The 20,992-nt window shown below is 47.3% G+C and overlaps 1 protein-coding gene across 8 annotated transcripts in view; it reads right to left on the minus strand.

The window, feature by feature from the left end:
- UBR3 (ubiquitin protein ligase E3 component n-recognin 3) overlaps nt 1–20,992 on the minus strand; it is a 533,613-nt gene that overhangs the window by 295,443 nt on the left and 217,178 nt on the right. The gene's annotated exons all lie outside the window — the stretch shown is intronic.

The raw sequence follows: 20,992 nt of genomic DNA on the forward strand, positions 1-20,992 counted from the left end.
AAAGTATAAAAAAGCATACTTGTGAATAATATTGCATTCCTTACATAATATAAAGAGATTAGGTTCTTATCTTTCTAATATATTTTCCAGTAGATAGGTGTGTAATTCTGGACAAGCGGGTTGTTCACCCATGGCCGCGAGCCTCTGCAGAAGGAATCTAAGCTGGATTTTTTTCTGTAACCCTCCTACTTTGCTGAGAGCTCTACTGCTACCTACAGTTAGTCCATAAGCACACAAGAGCTCTTCCAAAATTAGGTGAAGTAGGGAAATGGGAAAAACTTCCCCAACTCAAAAGTCTGTTCTGCTCAAACCAAGGAACATAAGAACTATGAACAAACAGAGTAACAAACATGCCCACAGAAGAATCAAAGGAGCTCGAATAGTACTCCAGTAATAAATTATTCTTCATGGCTCCAAAGGGCTGACTGGCCTCCACATAAAATACTTTGAGAAGAACATTTGTAATGAGACAGTAGGCAGGCGCAGGAAAGAAAGACAGGGCAGGGGTCCAGAATGACACACCTATCTGCTGGAAAAGAGATTACACAAGATAAGAACCTAATCTCTTTTTCCAGTGCAATAGGTGTGTCATTATGGACACGCGGGATATACAAAAGCAGTCCCAGAAATCTAGAGAGGGATGACTGCATTAACATGTAGGACCGAGGACCCAAAGGCAGAATCCTCCCTTGCCACCACATCCATTCTGTAGAACTTAGCAAATTTATATAGAGTGGGTCAAGTTGCTGCTCTACAAACCTCCACTGGAGAGCCTGCCCTAGCTTCTGCCTATAACGAAGCTATACTTCTGGTCAAATGCGCCATCAAGGAAATAGAAAACTGTTTTCCACAAACAATGTAGGATGATGAAATGGTCCTTCAGATCCACCTAGAAATCATGGCCTTGGAAGCAGGCGCACCTCGCTTAGCTGGATTAGTCAGCTTAAAAAGATGGATTGCTAAAATCCAAGATGGCTGCCAGCAGGATTAGGCGTCAAAAATCGCTGGAAAAACAATAAAATCAAAATCAAAAATCGGAGAATTTAGGATTTTTTTTGGGGGGGGGGAGAGGAGGAACATAGGGGAACAAGCACAAACCACTGAAAACTGGATTTTCTGACCATCACACCCACACACAATTCACCCCACAGGCTTGTAACAGCCTTACTCACTGTGCTGCAGCCTGCCTCAACTCTGAACAGTAGCAGGAAAGACAAGAAATCATTGCCTCATCCAGAACGCCTCCTCCTGATCTTCAGGCCACCAGTTGGACACAGCATCTAAGCCCCCACCCTCATGGACTGACTGAAGTACAATCAGAAGGGGGAGGCAAAAACATAGCTGGCATCCTGCGAGACACCACTGAGCCTCCTATGGATGCCTAACAGCCTGAGCTAAAACCCCTGCCAAGAAGAAGGTGAGCAACGCTAACTAGAGTTGGCGCTGAACTCCAAAAATGCTTCTGCAAGCTGGCCAAGAGGTACCACAAGGGATTGTCCTATCAGCTGCAGACCACCATCTACTTCTTCTCCAAGCAGGTAGAGCTGAACCCACAGGGAAGCTCCAGGCACTGAAAGACCAAAGAAAATCTGAAAATAACTAATAAAAATGACTTTAAAAAAAAAATTAATAAAGAGCATAACAGAAACACTCCTTCTGGCTAATGTGCAGAAGGAAAAAACTGAAAGTGGCAACAGAGCTCTAAGTAGGAAGGTTACAGAAAAAACCTAGAGTGGATTCCTTCTGTAGAGGCTCATAGCCATGTGGAGATAACCTACTTGTCCAGAATGGCACACCTAATGCACCATCCGAACTATGCCCCCTGGAATGCATATATATAGATTGTATAAAAGCACATTTTCCACACATGTATGCAAGTCAAAGGACTTTTGTAAAACTGTACATGTAAAGCAGACATTACAAGCAGAATGAAAGATTTCTTTTGCTAATCTTCTGTCTTGTAAATTCCTGGACAAGTGAGTTATTTTCCTATGGTTACCAGACAGCTTGTAGGAAGCCTCAATTATGCAATGCTTTGAGCCCCTCTTGCCTCAGGACACCCCCCCCCCCCCCAGAATCTAGTTCATGACAAAGCAGACAGTGACACCTGTAGAGTATAAAGGCAAAAGAGAGGGGTACGGGGATAATAATAATAATAACAGTTTATTTATATACCGCAAAACCGTGAAGTTCTATGCTGTTTACATAATTTAAAATACAATAAAAACAGAAAAGATTAGAGAGTAAAGAACCAATGGCTAAAACCCTAAAAAATACATAATATAAAATTTTACAGATTAACTACCTAAGTATTTAAAAAATAAATGTGTTTTTAAATGTTTTCAAAATTCCCCATAGATTTCAGTATTAAGGAGCAGTTGATCTAAATCTTTGCCCCATGCTGCTGCTTGATATGAGAGAAGGTGCTGATTATTTTTTTTAAGTTTGTATCCTTTAACAGGCGGAAAAGCAAAAATCAAATGTGAGCTTCTTTTATGTCTATTAGTTGTAAAAGAGAAAAGTTCATTTATATATTTGGGAGTCAAACCAAATAGAACCTTAAAACAAAAGCAACTGAATTTAAATTTCACGCACACCTCCACTGGCAACCAATGCAACACCCAATAAAAGGGTATCACATGGTCATATTTCTTTAACCCAAACATCAACCTGACTGCTGTATTTTGCACCATCCACAATCGTTGCATGTGTTTCTGAGAAATTGCTGAATATTGCAGTAGTCAAATTGCTGAATATTGCAGTAGACAAGTTCAATCTGCTTATAACATGCAATATTATAACAATCACAAACAATTGAAACAGGTCATTACACAGCATAAAACCTGAAAGAAACTTTGCTTAAAGGAGACAGCCTGCACTAACAGAAGGGGGCACTAGAACTAGAGACCCACAAAACAAAGTGCTAAACATATTAGAATGATCTGCTTAGAAAGGTAGGTTAATAAATCAGCATACTAGTACCCATGAAAGCAGGCAATCAGCGAATCAGTCCCAGGGCAGGTTACAGAAATAGTGTGTGGATTTACAAGAAAGAGGATTAGAAAATGTAAGAACCTAATATTTCATTCTTGTAAATCCCACTCTATTCCTGAAAAGTATGATGTAACAGAGCAGACCCAGAGAGTCAGTGTAGGACTGATGAGCCTGCAGCCAAACCAAAGGCACCAAAAGCAGCATCCTGCTCGGTCGCCACAGCAATCCTGTAAAACTTGGAGAAAGTATGCAAAGAGGACCACCAGAGAGATCACTGATGACTGCCCAAGAGGAAGAGATGCCTCTGGTAGAATGAGTCCCCACAGAAAGAGGGGGGCTTCCTACTGGCCGCTATGTAAGCAAAGGAAATAGCCACATGGATCCATCTAGAAATGGTGGCCTTTGAAGCTGGACTGCCCAGGAAGGCAGGACCCACCAGTACAAACAGATGGTTGGCAACATGAAACTCATTCATGACCTCCAGGTACCGCAACAGGATCCTGCACGCATCCAGGGACCGCAAACACCCGGTCCTGCTCCCTCGAACCGGAGGAAGCACAGGTAGGAAACTGGACCTCCCGGTTAACGTGAAAGGCAGAAACCACTTTCTGAAGAAAGGAGGGAACAGATCGCAGAAATACTCCAGAATCTATGATCCTAAGGATGGGAACCTGGCAGGAAAGAGCCTGAAGCACAGACACCCTGAGGGCAGAGGGAATGGCCACCAAAAAGGCCAGAACATGAGATCCAGCAATGACGCTTGGTCCAGAGGTCCATAAGACGGGCTAGTCAAAGATCGGAGACCAGGTTGAGATTCCAAGATGGACAGGGCAGTCGCACGGGAGCCAAAGCCTCAGGGTGCCTCTCAGAAAATGGACATCCGGATGGGAGGCAAAGGAGCCTCTCAGAGGTGTAGGGCCTAGAAAGAAGAGACTGGAAATCTGGCCCCTGAAAGAAGCCATAGCCAGGCCCCCTGGCAGGCCGGCCTGCAGTATTCGGGGTTCCGATGGAATAGATGGATCTTTGTGGTTCTGGATGCACCATGCCTGATAACATCTCCAAGCTATCACGTAGGCTGCCACCATGGACTACTTCTCGCTCTGGAGAAAAGTGACATAGCCGAGGAACAGCCCCTGCGAACAAAGGCCACGTTAACAAAGCAGTCCGGATCCAGAAGTGCAATCGGGCCCTGCATGAGAAGATGAGGATGACAAGAAAACCCTAGTTCCTGATCCAGCTGCAGTCAAACCAGGTCGGCATACCACGGGCACATCAGCCAGTCAGGCACAAGAATCACACAACCCCCATGGGTTGCCATTTTCAACAGATGGCACATCATAGGCCTAGAGGGAAGACGTATAGAAGACTCTCCGGTGGCCAGGGCTGAACCAGGGCATCCAGGTCTTCTCTGCTGGCTTCACAACAGTGGCTGAAGAACCAATCTGCCATTCCGTTGGCCACCGATGTCAAGGGGTCGAACGTGGGACAGCCTAGCATTCTACAATGCACTCAAATGCTCCTCAGGACAGAGACCACTCTCCAGAATCTAGAGTCTGACTGAGATAATACGCCTTGACGTTAACAACTCCCGGCCACATGCGCAGCTGAAAGCACCATAAGGTGTCTCTCCACCCACCAGAAGAGAGGCTGGGCCTCCACACTCAGGGAGGCGCTTTTGGTGCCTCCCTAGCATTTGATGTAGGCCATCGCTGTGGCATTGTCCAAGAAGATGTGGATGGCTTGATGCCAGAGACAATCCTTGAAGTGAAGGAGAGCCAGTCAAATCACCTGAAACTCCAAGCAATTGATCAACCACTTCCACTCAGATAGAGCCCACCGGACATAAACTGGAGTGTCCATGCAAACAGCAACTCAGCCCCCGAGACTGGCATCTATCGTCAAGATCACCCACTTGGAAATCCAGAGAGGGAGACCCTCGGACAGAGAAAGAGGACTCAGACATCAGTCTAAACTGCTCTGAGCCATTCTGTACAGGGTAGTTTGGTATGCAAAGGATCCCTTTGCAGACTCCAGCGCAAAATCAGAGCATCCTGCACCAGGTGGTAACCTGGAGATACTGGCAAGCTGTTGGGACCGAGTTGCTCAGAAAGTCCCTGATCAATTGATGATGCTTCCACTGGCACAATGCGGGCAGGAACACCTTGTTCTGATGGGTGTGGAAGCTAACTGCCAGGTATTCCAAGTCCTGCATCGGTTCAAGGTGACTTTTGCTGAAGTTGATTGCCCAGCCCATGTGCTGAAGCAGTTGAACAACTTGGCAAACCACCAAACACCCCTCAGATTCCAACAGGGCCCTGATCAGGCAGTAGATTAGCTAGAGGTAGACCAGAACTCCTAAGATGTACATGTGCTGCCACCACCATCATCACCTTGATGAAGGTCCTGGTCGCCAACCCAAAGCGCAGCAATGAGAGGGCATAGGATGAAATTAAGAGGTAATCTGGAGTAATCTGAAGAAATACTTTTTTACAGAACAGTCTCCCAGAAGAAGTGCTGAATTCAAGTGGGCCTGGCATAGGCATGAGGGATCTCTCAGAGGAAGAAAGACATAATGGTTACTGTGGTTAGGCAGACTAGAGGGGCTATTTGGCCTTTATCTGCCGTCATATTTCTATGTTTCTAGCTAGGGGAACATGACAGGGGTGCATGCCATTACTTCTATTATTTGCCCTGGCAATGGAACCCTTTGCCAGGAGTGTGTATGCGCGAGCTGATATATGGCATATTTTTAGTGGAGGGTTGAAATACAAGATTCTACTTTTGCTGATTATGTGCTTCTGACTGTAGGGAAACCTCCAAGATTCTCTTACTGGGATACTTGCAGTCTTGGCAGATTACGGTACAGTTATCTGGGTTCAAAATTAATATGATAAAGTCTGAAATTTTAAATCTTACTGTAGGATCAAAGAACATATGTGACTGCAGGTGGGCCCCCACAGCTGTGAAACATCTGGGTGTTCAGCTTACAGCAGATATACAAGATTTCTATAGGGTCAACTATCCTCCTTTGCTGAGGGAGCTTTAGGAGGATTTAGAGAAATGGGAGGATTTGCAAGTGACATGGTTGGGTAGAGATCATGTGATAAAAACTATGGTTCTTCCTAAAATCTTGTACCTATTTATTCAATTCCTTTCTCAAGACAATTCTTTAGTTCCCTATACAGAAAGATATTCTAGTATACATAGAAGCGTAAGCCCCCTCGGGTGAAGAGATCGGTGATGTTCCAGCTACAGGGTCAGGGTAGAATAGCAGTTTCTAATTTTAGAGGGGGGACAGGGTGCAGAGCCTGGCAGGGAGGGGGGACAGGGTGCAGAGCTTGGCAGGGAGTGAAGGGGGGCTAGGTGCAGAACCGGTGTATATATTAGTACAGAATTTGGTTCAGAATTGTTTTTTTCTTGTTTTCTTCCTCTAAATCTAGGTTGCATCTTATGGTCAGGTGCGTCTTATGGAGTGAAAAATAAGGTAAATAAGCATGAAATACCTGGTATTTCTAGTAACTAGATGGCTCTGATTAGTTAAAAATACAATCCAGAGGTCCATATTCAAATGGGAACCCTGAAGTCCATAAAACCTTTGAATCTTGCTTGATAAACCAAGACAGCTGACATCCCTGCAAGTGTTATGAGGGGCAGCAGTGATCTCTAGTTACTCCTGTGCAAACTTCCTCAAATATGGCACTATCATGTTCTTAGTGATGATCATGTAATCTCACTAGGGACCAGACTGCCAAATAATGTATGGCTTCTGAAGGTATCCCCTAATAATTGCTATAAAAAAGAGGGACAGGGGAATCCATGATTTTTAAAATGGAATTGGGATGCAAGGGCTTTAAGTCCCATATTTACTAGCGCCTTTAAAATGTAGCAGCCCTGAGATGGGGGGCCACCATCATTGTGTATGTGCAGCCTGAACACATGATTTTCCCAGTTGTGTCAATGTAAAAATGCATTTACCATGGAATTCACTAAGAAATTGGTACCTCAATAAACTTTCCAGCAGCAGTTTATCATAGGTTATTAAGTAGGGTCTAGATAATTGTTGCTGTTATTTTAATAGTTATTTGGTTTTTAATCCCAGAAATTTCAAATGTTAACTATTCACTTTAGTGTACAAATAACAAAACTAATCTTCATGACCATAGGATTCAAATCGTGTTGCAGTTCCTTATGATCTTGGGCAAGTCATTTAAGCCTCCATTGCCTTGGGTACTCACAGACTAAGTCTTCTAAGGACAGAAAAATACCTACTGAATGCAACTCACCTTGAGCTACTACTGAAAAGGGCACAAGTTAAATCCAGTTCCTTCTCCCCATCACTATCTTTTTACCATGATAAAATCTTTTAGAATGTTTATAACATGTACAGTGGTAAACCAATGAAACAGCTTACAGTATGCAAAGCAAACAAACAAACAAAAAATTAATAGAAAATCTCTATACTTAAAACATGAAGGACTATATATCCAATTTCAAAAAAAATTCTGGGAAAATCACCTAGAAATTTCCAGTCTACTGCATTACAAAATTAGAAAGAAAATCTCCAAATAACAAGTTGAGACTAAAACCAAAATAAATGTTACTTTATTCTATTTCATTATATTATAGCTTTCTAACATGCAAAATCATAGTAGCTTTCTAACATGCAAAAACATAGTTAAAACAATGCATTACTCAATTGTTTTAATGTTATTATGATGTGAACTGCTCTGGGTTCTTTTTGAAGAAAAGAACATATAAATCTAAAAATGTGATGTGGTCTGTAGCATTTTGGCTCCCCCAAGAGGTACAGTTATGCAAATACATGCTGTACTATAACAAAATACACTTTATCCAGATTCTCATTATCAAGAAGGAAAAGCATAGTTACTTACCGTAACAGGTGTTATCCAGGGACAGCAGGCAGATATTCTCACATGTGGGTGACGTCATCTACGGAGCCCCAGCGCGGACAGCTTTTCAAGCAAACTTGATTGAAGTTTCAAGTTTGCTACACTGCACCACGCATGTGCATGCCTTCTTGCCCACTAGAGGGCGCATCCCACCTCGTGGTCCTCAGTTCCATAACTAGCAAAGAAGCCATCCCCGGGGAGGCGGGCGGGTTGTGAGAATATCTGCCTGCTGTCCCTGGATAACACCTGTTACGGTAAGTAACTGTGCTTTATCCCAGGACAAGCAGGCAGCATATTCTCACATGTGGGTGACCTCCAAGCCAACCAAAAAAGGGCAGGTGGGAGGATGGCAATTTAGGAAAACAGATTACGTAACACCGACTGGCCAAACCGGCCGTCGTTTCTGGACAAAGTGTCCAGACAATAGTGGGAGGTGAATGTATGAACCGAAGACCAAGTGGCAGCTTTACATATGTCCTCCATAGGAGTAGATCGGAGGAAAGCAACCGAAGCTGCCATCGCCCGGACCTTATGCCCCGTGACTCGACCAGCCTGAGCGTAGCAAAAAGAAATACAAGCAGCCAACCAGTTGGACAAGGTGCGCTTGGAAACAGGGTGTCCCAAACGATTAGGATCAAAGGACAAAAACAATTGAGGAACCTTCCGATGAGACCTGGTACGTTGGAGATAAAATGCCAACGCCCTCTTACAGTCAAGCGTGTGGAGCGCCGTCTCGCCAGGATGGGAGTGGGGCTTAGGAAAGAACACAGGAAGGACAATGGACTGATTGAGGTGGAAATCAGACACAACTTTAGGTAAAAATTTAGGATGGGTGCGGAGAACCACCTTGTCATGATGAAACACAGTAAAAGGCGGGTCCGCAACCAAAGCTTGCAGCTCACTAATCCGTCGAGCAGATGTGAGGGCAATCAGAAATACCACCTTCCAAGTAAGAAATTTCAGGGGAGACTTGTCGATAGGCTCAAAGGGAGGTTTCATCAGTTGAGCTAAGACAACATTCAAATCCCAAACGACGGGAGGAGGCTTCAGAGGGGGACAAACATTGAGTAGACCCTTCATGAAACGAGTCACCAGAGGATGAAGCGAAAGAGAACGTCCCTCCAAGTGACGATGGAAAGCGGAAATGGCACTGAGATGCACCCTAACAGATGTCGTCTTCAGGCCTGAATTAGATAGATGTAACAAGTAGTCCAGTACCGAAGACACCGGGACCGAATCCGGTTCCAGATGACGCGAGGAACACCAGGAGGAAAACCTGGTCCATTTCTGGGAATAACAAAGCCTGGTCGAGACCTTGCGCGAGGCTTCCAAGTTCCAACACTTCCCTCACCGACTGAGAAACCGGGACCGAAGTCAAGGAGAAAGGAACCAAGCGGTCAGGTGTAACGACTGAAGATTGGGATGCAACAGCGAACCCTGACTCTGAGACAGCAGAGAGGGAAACACAGGCAGAAGCAGAGGCTCCCTGACACTGAGTTAAAGAAGCAGGGAGAACCAGTGTTGACGAGGCCACCGAGGCGCAATGAGAATCATAGTGGCTCTGGATGATTTGAGACGAACCAACGTCCTCAAGATCAGGGGAAAAGGAGGAAACGCATAAAGGAACCTCCCTCCCCAGTCGAGAAGAAAGGCATCCGCTTCTAGACGGTCCAGGGAGTACATCCGAGAACAATACAGGGGCAGTTTGTGAGTCTCCGGGGAGGCAAACAGGTCCACCTGCGGAGTCCCCCAGCGGTCGAAGACCTCACGCAGGACTCTGGAGTTGAGTGACCACTCGTGCGGCTGGAGAAGCCGACTGAGTTTGTCTGCCAAGCAGTTCCGTTCTCCCTGGATATAGACCGCCTGTAGGAAGATATTCTGGGAGATCGCCCATTCCCAAAGGCGCAGAGCTTCCCGGCAAAGGGACCAAGAGCCTGTCCCACCTTGCTTGTTCACATAATACATGGACACCTGGTTGTCCGTTCGCACGAGGACTACCTGATCGTGAAGTAGGTGGCAGAATGCGCGAGCCGCCAGAAAGATGGCACGGAGCTCCAACACATTGATGTGACAGCGTCGGTCCTCCGTCGACCACAGGCCCTGGGTCCGCAGACCGTCGAGGTGGGCCCCCCACGCGTACTCCAAGGAGTCCGTGGTCAGAACTTTGCGATGTGGAGGCACGAGAAAGAGCAAACCCCCGGAAAGATTTGAAGAGTCGGTCCACCAACGGAGCGATCGTCTCAAAGAAGGAGTCACCGCTATGAGACAAGAGACAGGATCGCAATCCTGGCGCCACTGAGATGCCAGAGTCCACTGAGGGATTCTCAGGTGTAGTCTGGCGAACGGAGTGACGTGGACCGTAGACGCCATGTGGCCCAGAAGCATCATCATGCGCTGAGCCGACACAACCGGTAGCCGAGAAATCAGACGGCTCAACCGAACCAAGGCCTCCAACCGAGGAGGAGGGAGGAACGAACGAAGGCGAACAGTGTCCAGCACTGCGCCTATAAATTGAAGTGATTGGGTCGGGCACAACTGTGACTTGGGAAAGTTCACTTCGAACCCCAGTCGCTGAAGGAAGATGATAGACTGTCGGGTCGCTGAGATAACCCCCTCCCTGGTTGGGGCCTTGATCAGCCAATCGTCCAGGTATGGGAAGACCTGAAGCCCCCGAGACCTCAGGGCTGCAGCTACTACCACCATACACTTCGTGAAGACTCGAGGGGACGAAGCCAGACCGAAGGGGAGGACCCGGTACTGTAGGTGTAACTCGCCCACCTGGAACCGTAAGAATTTGCGGAAGGTGGGATGCACCGGAACATGGGTATACGCTTCCTTCAGGTCTAGGGAGCACATCCAGTCCCCTTCCTCCAAGAGAGGATACAATACCGGAAGTGACAACATCCTGAACTTCTCCCGGACCAGGAACTTGTTGAGCTTTCTGAGGTCTAGAATGGGGCGCAAGTCCCCGGTCTTTTTTGGGACCAAAAAGTAACGGGAGTAAAACCCCCGCCCCCGCTGATCGGGGGGTACAGGTTCCACCGCTCGAAGCCTCAACAAGGCCTTGGCCTCGGCCATGAGGATGGGGAGCTGGGTCCGATTGTATGGGCAAGCCCCCGGTGACTGTTCTGGTGGCGCAGACCAAAAATTGAGAGAGTAGCCCTCGGAGACGGTCCGGAGCACCCAAGCGTCGGATGTTATCTCGGTCCAAGCCGCATAAAAGGACCGGAGTCGACCCCCTATGGGAAGGGGGACCGGCGCGATTGCGGAGGGGGTCCGGCCCCATCCGCATAGCACATCAAAAGGACGGCGCTGGCTTGGACGCAGCCTGCGCCGGAGGTTTCGTTTGCCTGGCGAATCCTTCCCTACTGGAATCTGGTAGATCGTCGTGATACTGAGGAAGGTCCTTTACCATGCCACGTAAGTAGGATGAGAATGTAAAGGCATAATTAAGCACCCTGGTTGCCATAAGGGAATTCGAATAGAGGCGACGACCAAACTTGTCCAGGGTCCGACCCTCCCTGCCGGGCGGAACCGCCGCAGAAACTCTGGAGGGTTGTGACTTTTTCAGCGCCGACTCAACCAGCAAAGACTGGTGGGAGAGTTGAGCCTTATCGAATCTCTTGGGTGGGATAGTCCTGTACTTTGACTCCATCTTAGACGGCACCGCTGTGACTGTAAGAGGTGAAGTCAGGTTCTTAAGGAAGGTCTGATGAAGGACCTTATTCAAGGGGAGTCGGGGAGTTTCCCTCGGGGGAGTGGGAAGGTCCTGCTCCTCGAGGAACTCCTTGGTGTATTGAGATCCAGCCATGAGGTCTAGACCCAAGGCACGCGCCATGTCCTGCACAAAAGTGGAAAAAGAGGACGGTCTGGCGGGCGGCGAGGGGGTTCTCGACCTCCCCGCCGAACAGAAGGGGGAAGCCTCGTGGGAATAGCGTGGTTCCCTACCGGACCCGGATTCCCAAGAGGCCAGATCCAATGGCCTCGAGGGGGTCGGGGAACGTCTACGTCTCGAAGAACCCCTGGGAGAGGTCCCAGGTGTCCGAGGCACCGAGGCACGCCCCCTCCTCTTTGGCGAGGAGTCACACGAACCCCCTCTCGCTGGGGAACGGAGGAGCCTCGGATTATCGAGGCGGAGCTCCGAGACCCGCAAAGCCTCGCCCCCGAGTGGCGAGGAGCGACCACGTCGCCGAGGAGAGCCTCGCGAACGCTTAGGCTTCCTCGGACGACGCCTCGCCCGAGGCCGACCTCGAGGAAGAGGAGGAGATCCGCCTCACCCTGCGCACCTTGTCACGGGGCCTAACGCTACTCTCAGGCGGGGCCCCCGAAGCCGAAGTCGAGGGTAAGGTCGGGGCCGAGGTCGGTGCCGCCCCGGTACCCGAGGCCGAGGGAGTCGAGACCGAGGCCGCCGAGGCCGGGGCCCTCGAGGCCGAAGCCTGCTGCAAGTGCTCGAGGGCTCCAGACAGCTCCGTGGCAATCAATGCTCGGAGCAAATCTTGGAACGCCGGGATCCCCACCATGGTAGGCAGGTCCGAGGCCGGGGGATGTTCCCTGGAGGGTGACCTCGGTCTCGAGTATTCCCTCGGGGCATTAGTGGCCGTAGTTCTTGGCGGGGCCGAGGACGACCCACCCGCCGTCGAGGAGCCCGAAGATGGCTTCTTTGTCGACCCTGGAGTCGGGGATGGAAGAGAGGACTTACCCGAGGCAGGTTTCGTCGGAGGCATAGGCTTCGATGTCGAGGGACGCGGCGAAGCCGAGGATCCCGAGGCCGAGGTCAAGGCCGGGGCCGACGTCGAGGCCTTCCCCGGTGCGGAGTCGACAGCGAAGAGCTCCGCCATCCTGGCACGGCGTCGGCGGAGCGCTCTGGCCTGAAAGGTGGAGCACCGATCGCAAGAGTCAGTCGGATGCTCGGGTCCTAGGCAGAGCAAGCACCACCGGTGTGGGTCGGTAATGGAAAGTAACCGCTCACACCGGGTGCACTTCTTGAAACCCGTCAAGGGACGGGACATGAAAAACCGACCCGGCCGAAAGCAAGGCTGGCCGCGGCTGCGGCTCACGGGAGCCCCCGGAGCCAAACTAAAATAAACGTTTTTTGTGGGGGTTTTTTTAAACTAACAATCAAAACAACAAAAAGCAACGAAGTACAGCACAGCAACCGATCAAAATTCACCGGATGCGGCGACAGAAGGCAAAAAAGAGCAGAGCTCAATTTCCACAGGGCTTCTGGCTCCGCGGAAAAAACTGAACTGAGGACCACGAGGTGGGATGCGCCCTCTAGTGGGCAAGAAGGCATGCACATGCGTGGTACAGTGTAGCAAACTTGAAACTTCAATCAAGTTTGCTTGAAAAGCTGTCCGCGCTGGGGCTCCGTAGATGACGTCACCCACATGTGAGAATATGCTGCCTGCTTGTCCTGGGATAAGATTAGGTTCTTACCTCAGTCAGTTTTCCTTGCAGACAAACACTCTATTCCTAAACTTGTGAGTAGTCAATTCCTTTTCATAATTCTTGTAAGGAACCTCATTAGCATTCTTTTGCTCTGCCTCCCATCTCTCTGGGTTGTCCTCCAATTCCTCAGTTCATATCAAAGCAGATGATCAGCCCTGGAAAGAAAGAGAATAGGGAGGGGTATGGGGACTCTCCCTGACAAACATGTCAGTTCTACTCATATCATTAACAGATAAAACAAAACTTAACCATTTGCAATACATAACAAGGTGAAAACAAACAAATCACCAACCTGAGCGCAACCTGTACTAAGAGTGTGGGATATTCTACAGATATCCCCTAGATTCATCAACGCAGCAGTCATGTCCTCTATCTTTGTTAAAGCTAGATAAAGGAAAGAAACAAAATGTCCAGATTCCCTGGTGGGCTTTAGGAAAAGGAGTGTGTGTCTACTAGAAAGAAGATTATCAAGGTAAAAACCTAATCTTTCCTTCTAGTATGATGTACATCCCACAAGTTAAGACACAGCGTGTGTCAAAGCAGAGTGGGACAGATGAGTCTGCTGACAGAACGGATAATCCAAATGCGGAGACCTGTTTGGCCACCACGTCTACCCTGTAAAACTTTGTGAAATTATTGAGAGAAACCCAAGTAGACATTCTACAGCTTTCTTCCACCAAAGATCCGCCTATGAGGAAGCCACGCTTCTAGTGGATTGTGCCTTCAAGGATATAGGCAGACGGTGGTAAGGTGCCTGTTTTTTCAGCCTGGATATTTGGGCAGGCACTTTATAGTTGGAGTAGTTGGCAGACTTGGTGGGCTATAGCCCTTTTCTGCTGCTTTTTTCTATGTTTCTATGTTTCTAGAGGGGTTTTTTTTCCTTAAAACCCATGAAGCTTAACTGAGATTTTTTTCTCCCTCTCCCTTTTTTTGCCATAAGTATTTTGGCTTGTATTCACTGGTGTTCTTGCTTTCTTGCCCAAGGATACACAGTATGGGTCAGGAATCCTGTGTATTTTTGCATTTAGGGGCAGGCTATTTTTTCTATATATGTGATTATCATGCTCCTCCAATCTATTCAAGTGGTAATTATTATACTGTTGCCCATTTCTCCAGCTTTCCTAATCTCTGAAAACATTTGTTCATATGTCTGCTCATTTAGTCCCGGGGGGACGGTAGTATAATCCTATCTTTATATTTATTCCCTTCACACATGGAATTTCTATCCATAAGGATTCAACACTGCTATCTATGTCATGCAGAATGTTTATTTGATTTGATTTAATTCCCTCTTTAACATGTAGCGCAACCTCCACCCCCTCAATTTGATCTACTCTGTCTTTGCGACATAATTTGTACCCAGGTAACAGTGTCCCATTGATTGTCCTCCTTCCACCATGTCTCTGAGATGCCTATTATATTTATCTCATCATTCAGTGCTATATACTCTAACTCCCCTAGTTTATTTTTTGGGCTTCTAGCATTTGTATACAGACACTTCAAATTGTGTTTTTTCCTTGCAACTTCAAGCTGCTGAGAAGACAGGGAAAATTTGAGTCTCTTACTCTGCCTTCCTCTTAAACCCGCCTGTCTTTCTTTCACCATTTTTGGAACCTCTCTACCGGGACTCCCTAAATATCCTGTTTCAATAGTATCCTCCAAGGTTACCTCACACCGAACTATCCGCTCCTGGGCGACTGTCGGCTTTCCCCCACATCTTAGATTAAAAGCTGCTCTTTCTCCTTTTTAAACGTTAGCGCCAGCAGCCTGGTTCCATCCCAGTTAAGGTGGAGTCCGTCCTTTTAGAACAAGCTCCCCCTTTCCCAGAAGGTTGCCCAGTTCCTAACAAATCTAAATCCCTCATCCCTGCACCATCATCTCAACCATGCATTGAGACTTTGGAGCTCTACCTGCCTCTTGGGTCCTGCGCGTGGAACTGGGAGCATTTCTGAAAATGCAATCCTGTAGGACCTGGATTTCAGCTTTCTACCTAAGAGCCTAAATGTGGTTTCCAGAACCTCCCTCCCACATTTTCCTATACCTACATGTACCAGGACAGCTGGCTCCTCCTCCGCACTATCTAAAATCTTATCAGGGAGGCAAGAAATTCACCTGGCACCACTGACGCAATCACCGACTTCGCCATCTCCATTTGGAAACCAGATATTTTGAGGGTTGAATTCACTGATTTGAGGTCTAGAATCAGACTCCAGACTTCTGAGCCTCTCTTGGGCACTTTCAAGTATATCGAGTATCTGGCGGAACCCAAGATTTCCTCTTATACAGGCTCTATGGCTTCCAGATTCAACAGCCTTTGCACTGTTGCTCGGACTTTGGCCACTTTTTCTGGCCTCCCTCCAGAGAGTTTAGAAAAGAGTTTAGGAGGAGTCATAGGAACTTGATTTAATACCCTCCTGTATAATGTCCAGCAACAAGCTATCTCAGTCTACACTCCTCACTAGGCCAATAACCTCCCTCCAATGCGTGGAGGCTTGGCTGACAGCTTGGCGTCATAAGTGCTTCTTGGGAGCTGTGGTGGAATGGGATCCTGAAGATTGAGGGCACCTGCCCCCCCCCCCCCCCAATCTTTGTCTGGAGCCTTGAGAAGATCTCTGGCCCGAAGGCCCTCCTAAGAACTGTCAATATTGTTTCGAGGTCCAAAAATTACCATGACCTGACCTCTTAGGGCAGGGGTGTCCAATGTCGGTCCTCGAGGGCCGCAATCCAGTCGGGTTTTCAGGATTTCCCCAATGAATATGCATTGAAAGCAGTGCATGCAAATAGATCTCATGCATATTCATTGGGGAAATCCTGAAAACCCGACTGGATTGCGGCCCTCGAGGACCGACATTGGACATCCCTGTCCTAGGGGCTTGAGGTATACTGTCCGGCAAAGACTTCAGCTTGCAATCCTGCATGCTTGCCATATCATCCAGACCTTTCCCAAAGAGAAAATGACCTGATCCATAGAATCCTGTGGGTGAAAATGGAATAAGCAGACATTTTGCCTATAACTCTGAAAAGGTCATACATAGTATCAGCTACATATTCCACTCCAGACATTAAAAACTGGAGATCCCTCTTGACAAATGTCTGGAAATCCATCTTGACAACTGTCTACAGATCATGGCACAGCTTAGAGCAGGGGTGTCAAAGTCCCTCCTCAAGGGCCGCAATCCAGTCAGGTTTTCCTCAATGAATATGCATGAGATCTATTAGCATACAATGAAAGCAGTGCATGCAAATAGATCTCATGCATATTTATTGGGGAAATCCTGAAAACCCGACTGGAATGCGGCTCTCAAGGAGGGACTTCGACACCCCTGGCTTAGAGTGACAAGCCTGGGTGACAAAAGACACCGACACTGTTACTTTCAAACCTGAGGCCGCAGCCTCGAAGAGCTTCTTTTGAACAAACTCCAGCTTGTGGCCCTAGGCATCCTTTAATACCATGCCACCTTCAGTGGGAAGGGAGGTATGCTTTGTAATTTGCACCACCACTGAATCCACTTTCGGAAAATAAAGAGCTAGTTAAATTCAGCATCCATCGGATAGAGTTTTGCCATGGTTTTGGCCACCTGAAATGGCCCCTTCAGGATCTCCCAATGGTCCATGAATATTTTGGTAATATCTTGAGGAGAGGGAACAGGGGGCTTGTGCGTTTGTGCTGCTCATAAGCAAGCACTGTGTAGTAGAGAACTGTGAAGTCTATCTTTTATTCCTAGAGGGATTCCATGATCACCTCCAAAAGCGTTGAAGGCTTATAAAAGCCTGCGCGCAGTCGGGTCCTCCTGAAATCAAAGGTCTCCACCAGATCCAAATGCAGCTCCCTAGAGATGAAGCAGCTTCTCCTGCTGCAGAGGAACCTGACTGGGAAATAAAGCCCAATTCATCCCAGTCTTACTTAAAGTGAACCTCCCCATCTTGTGCATGGCACTGAAATGTGCTCTTGCTGGAGGGACATCTGTCACCAGTAGGGCTGCAATCCCCCCGAGGGTTCCATGCGACCCTTATTAATCATGTAAACTTCAAACATCATACTGATGAATTCATGGAGGAAACCCCTGACTCTGACACACAGACAACCCCTGTGGACACTCATGAGCTCCTTTATGGGGTTTTGCGGCAGCACCACAGCTGCACTTTGCCAGGGACACACTTGCACTGCTCCCCAGCTCAAACCTGGACATTTTTCCTGGCCCTTGGACCAACTGGGCACTAATATTCCCCAGGGGACTAGAGGAGGCTAAGCCAATGACTCCCACCCTACCTCACACACTGCACGGCATGTGGAACACAGACAATCCTCAAACGGCCATCATCACAAACTTGGCATAAATCCAAAGTATCATGGCCTGAGACCATCACACCTGTTTTTAAGCAAAATCAAGGTGTTTTGAGGCAAATAGAGGTTCTTATTTTCAAATCAGGAAATCCAAATCAGGATGGCCAACGTGGCAGCAATTTTAGCACCAAAAACGGTCCTGGGAGCTACACTGGGGACCAAAAACTAGTGATTTGGGGATTTTAGAGGTGGAGGAACCTAAGTAATCCCAAAACCTCAAAAAATTGTTTTTAAAGAGACTCCCTCCCCCCAATTTTGTTTTCCAGGCATTCAGCGTGTTACTCGCTGTGTCATGCTTTATGCAGAGAGCTGCAAATGTGGAAGCTACAAACAGCTTACAAGGAGAAACTCAGCCTCAACAAGCCTGGAAGCCAGACTGCTTATGTCTTCAGACTGTCTTTCGGGCCCAACAAACCGGCCGGAGTCCTCAACTTCCACCAGACTTTGTGCACAAAAACAGGGAAAGGAAAACAGTTGACCTCAATCCTGGAAAACCCACCATGGAGCTACTCAATCTGCGCTCAAGCCCACTGCGGATGAACCTGGGGTGAGCCTGCTCCCAAGAGAACAGTCCCTGAGCCCCAAACTATTAGTGTAGGCTGCCCAAGAGGGTACACTGCAAAGCAGTCTGTCCCTTGAAAGCAGATCCTTGACTCTCCCACAAGTCCCACAAGTCCGTGCTCTCCCACAGCTAAAGTTGTTTCAAGTGGGATCATCTGCAGCACCAAAAAGCCTCATAAATGGTTAGCAAAAAAACATCAAATTTAATTGAACATAAACACGAGTACGTAGACAAACATGATTTAATGAGACAGTCAGCATGGGTTCAACCAAGGGAGATCTTGCATCACCAATTTGCTTGACTTCTTTGAAGGTGTGAATAAACATGTGGATAAAGGTGAGCCGGTTGATGTAGTGTCTCTAGATTTTCAGAAAGCTTTTGATAAAGTTTCCCATGAGAGGCTCCTGAGAAAATTAAAGAGTCATGGAATAGGTGGCAAAGTTCAGCTGTCGATTAGGAATTATTATCAGATAGAAAACAGAGGGTAGGGTTAAATGGCCATTTTTCTCAATGGAGGAGAGTAAACAGTAGAGTGCCACAGGGATCTGTACTGGGACCGAAGCTATTTAACTTATTTATAAATGATCTGGAAATTGGAACAAGTGAGGTGATTAAATTTGCAGATGACACTAAACTCTTCAAAGTTGTCAAATGCATGCAGACCTTAGGAAATTGAAAGATTGGGCATCACAAGTGGCAGATGAAATTTAATGTGGAGAAATGCAAAATGATGCACATTGGGAAGAATAACCCAAATCACAGTTACCAGATGCTAGGGTTCATCTTGGGGGTTAGCGCCCAAGAAAAAAGTCTGGGTGTCATTGTAGACAGTACGATGAAACATTCTGCCCAATGTGCAGCGGTGGCCAAAAAAGCAAACAAGATGCTAGGAATTATTTTAAAAGGGATGGTTAACAAGATTAAGAATGTTATAATACCTCTGTATCCCTCCATGGTGCAACCTCACCTGGAGAATTGCATTCAATTTTGGTCTCTTATCTCAAGAAAGATAATAGCGGCACTAGAAACGGTTCAAAGAGCAACCAAGATGATAAAGGGGATGGAACGCCTCTCGTATGAGGAAAGACTAAAAAGGTTAGAGCTCTTCAGCTTGGAAAAGAGATGACTGAGGGGAGATATGATTGAAGTCTACAAAATCCTGAGTGGGTAGAATTGGATCGATTTTTCACTCCATCCAAAATTACAAAGACTAAGGGAAATACTTTTAAACCCAATAAGAGGAATTTTTTTTTTTCACTCAGAGAATAGTTAAGCTCTGGAACGCATTGCCAGAGGTTGTGGTAACAGCGTATGGTGTAGCTGGTTTTAACAAAAGTTTGAATAATTTCCTGGAAGAAAAGTCCATAGTCTGTTATTGAGAAAGACATGGGGAAACTTTCCACTGCTTGCCCTGGATCAGTAGCAAGGAATGTTGCTACTCCTTGGGTTTTGGCCAGGTACTAGGGACCTGGACTGGCCAATGTGAGAACGGGCTACTGGTCTGACCCAGTAAAGCTATTATATTCTTATGTATTATATCGCTTGTAGAGAGACAACTGAGGAATTGGAGTACAACCCAGAGGGATGTGAGGCAGAGCGAAAGAATGCTAATGAGGCTCCCTACAAGAATTTTCATGAGAAGGGATTGACTGCCTACAAGTCCAGGAATAGAGTGTCTATTGCACTAGAATATCTCAATATCTAGAAAAGTCGCATGGCCCATAAATCTATTACATTCCTGTGCAGTTTTACATTCTCAGATCATCAGTTTAAACTATCTGAGATCATCAGTTTAAGCCAGGGGTGCCCAGAAAGGTCGATCGCAAACGCCACTCGCGTAGCCTTTGCGTTCTCCGACGCCACAACAGGCCAGCAGTGACCTCAGAAGCGCCGGGCATGCCACACCCCCCTCCCCAGTCAATTCTGATGTTGGAGAGGAAGTTCCAGGCCAGCCAATCGCTGCCTGGCTGAGCCGGAACTTCCTCTCCAACGTCAAAACTGATGTCGGGGGAAGGCTGCTGGCCTGTTGCGGCATCTGGAAACAGGGAGGACTCGGCGGCAACTGCGGCAGCGGTGGTTTGGGGGCCTGTTCCTAGATGTTGGTGGTGGCTTGGGGGCCTGTTTCCAGACAGCCCCAGTGGTGGCTTGGGGAGACAGAATGAAAGGGGGTAGGGAGAAAGAAAGACAACAGAGAGAAAGAAAGTAAGAAAGGGAGCAGGGAGACAAGAGAGAAAAAGAAAGAAAGGGGGCAGGAAGACAGAAAGAAAGGGGAGGGGCAGAGAGAGAGGAAGGAAAAGGGGGATGGAATGGAGTGTGTCAGGTGGCAGGCAGGGAGAGAGGAAGAAATAGTTGGACTCATGGAAGGACAGAGATGTTGGTTGGGGAATGGAATGAGGTCTAGAGGAGACAAAGCATGCAGGAGGCAGAAAGGAGGGAAGAAATATTGCATGCACAATCAGAAGAAGAAAGTGCAACCAGAGATTCATGAAATCAACAAAGGTAGGAAAAATGATTTTATTTTAAAATTTAGTGATCAAAATGTGTCCATTTTGATAATTTATATCTGCTGTCTATATTTTGCATTATGACCCCTTTTTTCTAAACCACAATAGCAGTTTTTAGCGCAGGGAGCCTATGAGCGTCGAAAGCAGCACAGGGCATTCAGCACAGCTCCCTGCGCTAAAAACTGCTATTGCGGTTTAGTAAAATGGGAGGGGGTATATTTGTCTATTT

Source organism: Geotrypetes seraphini, chromosome 5, assembly GCF_902459505.1.
Source record: "Geotrypetes seraphini chromosome 5, aGeoSer1.1, whole genome shotgun sequence".
In the NCBI taxonomy this organism is placed as follows: Eukaryota; Metazoa; Chordata; class Amphibia; order Gymnophiona; family Dermophiidae; genus Geotrypetes; species Geotrypetes seraphini.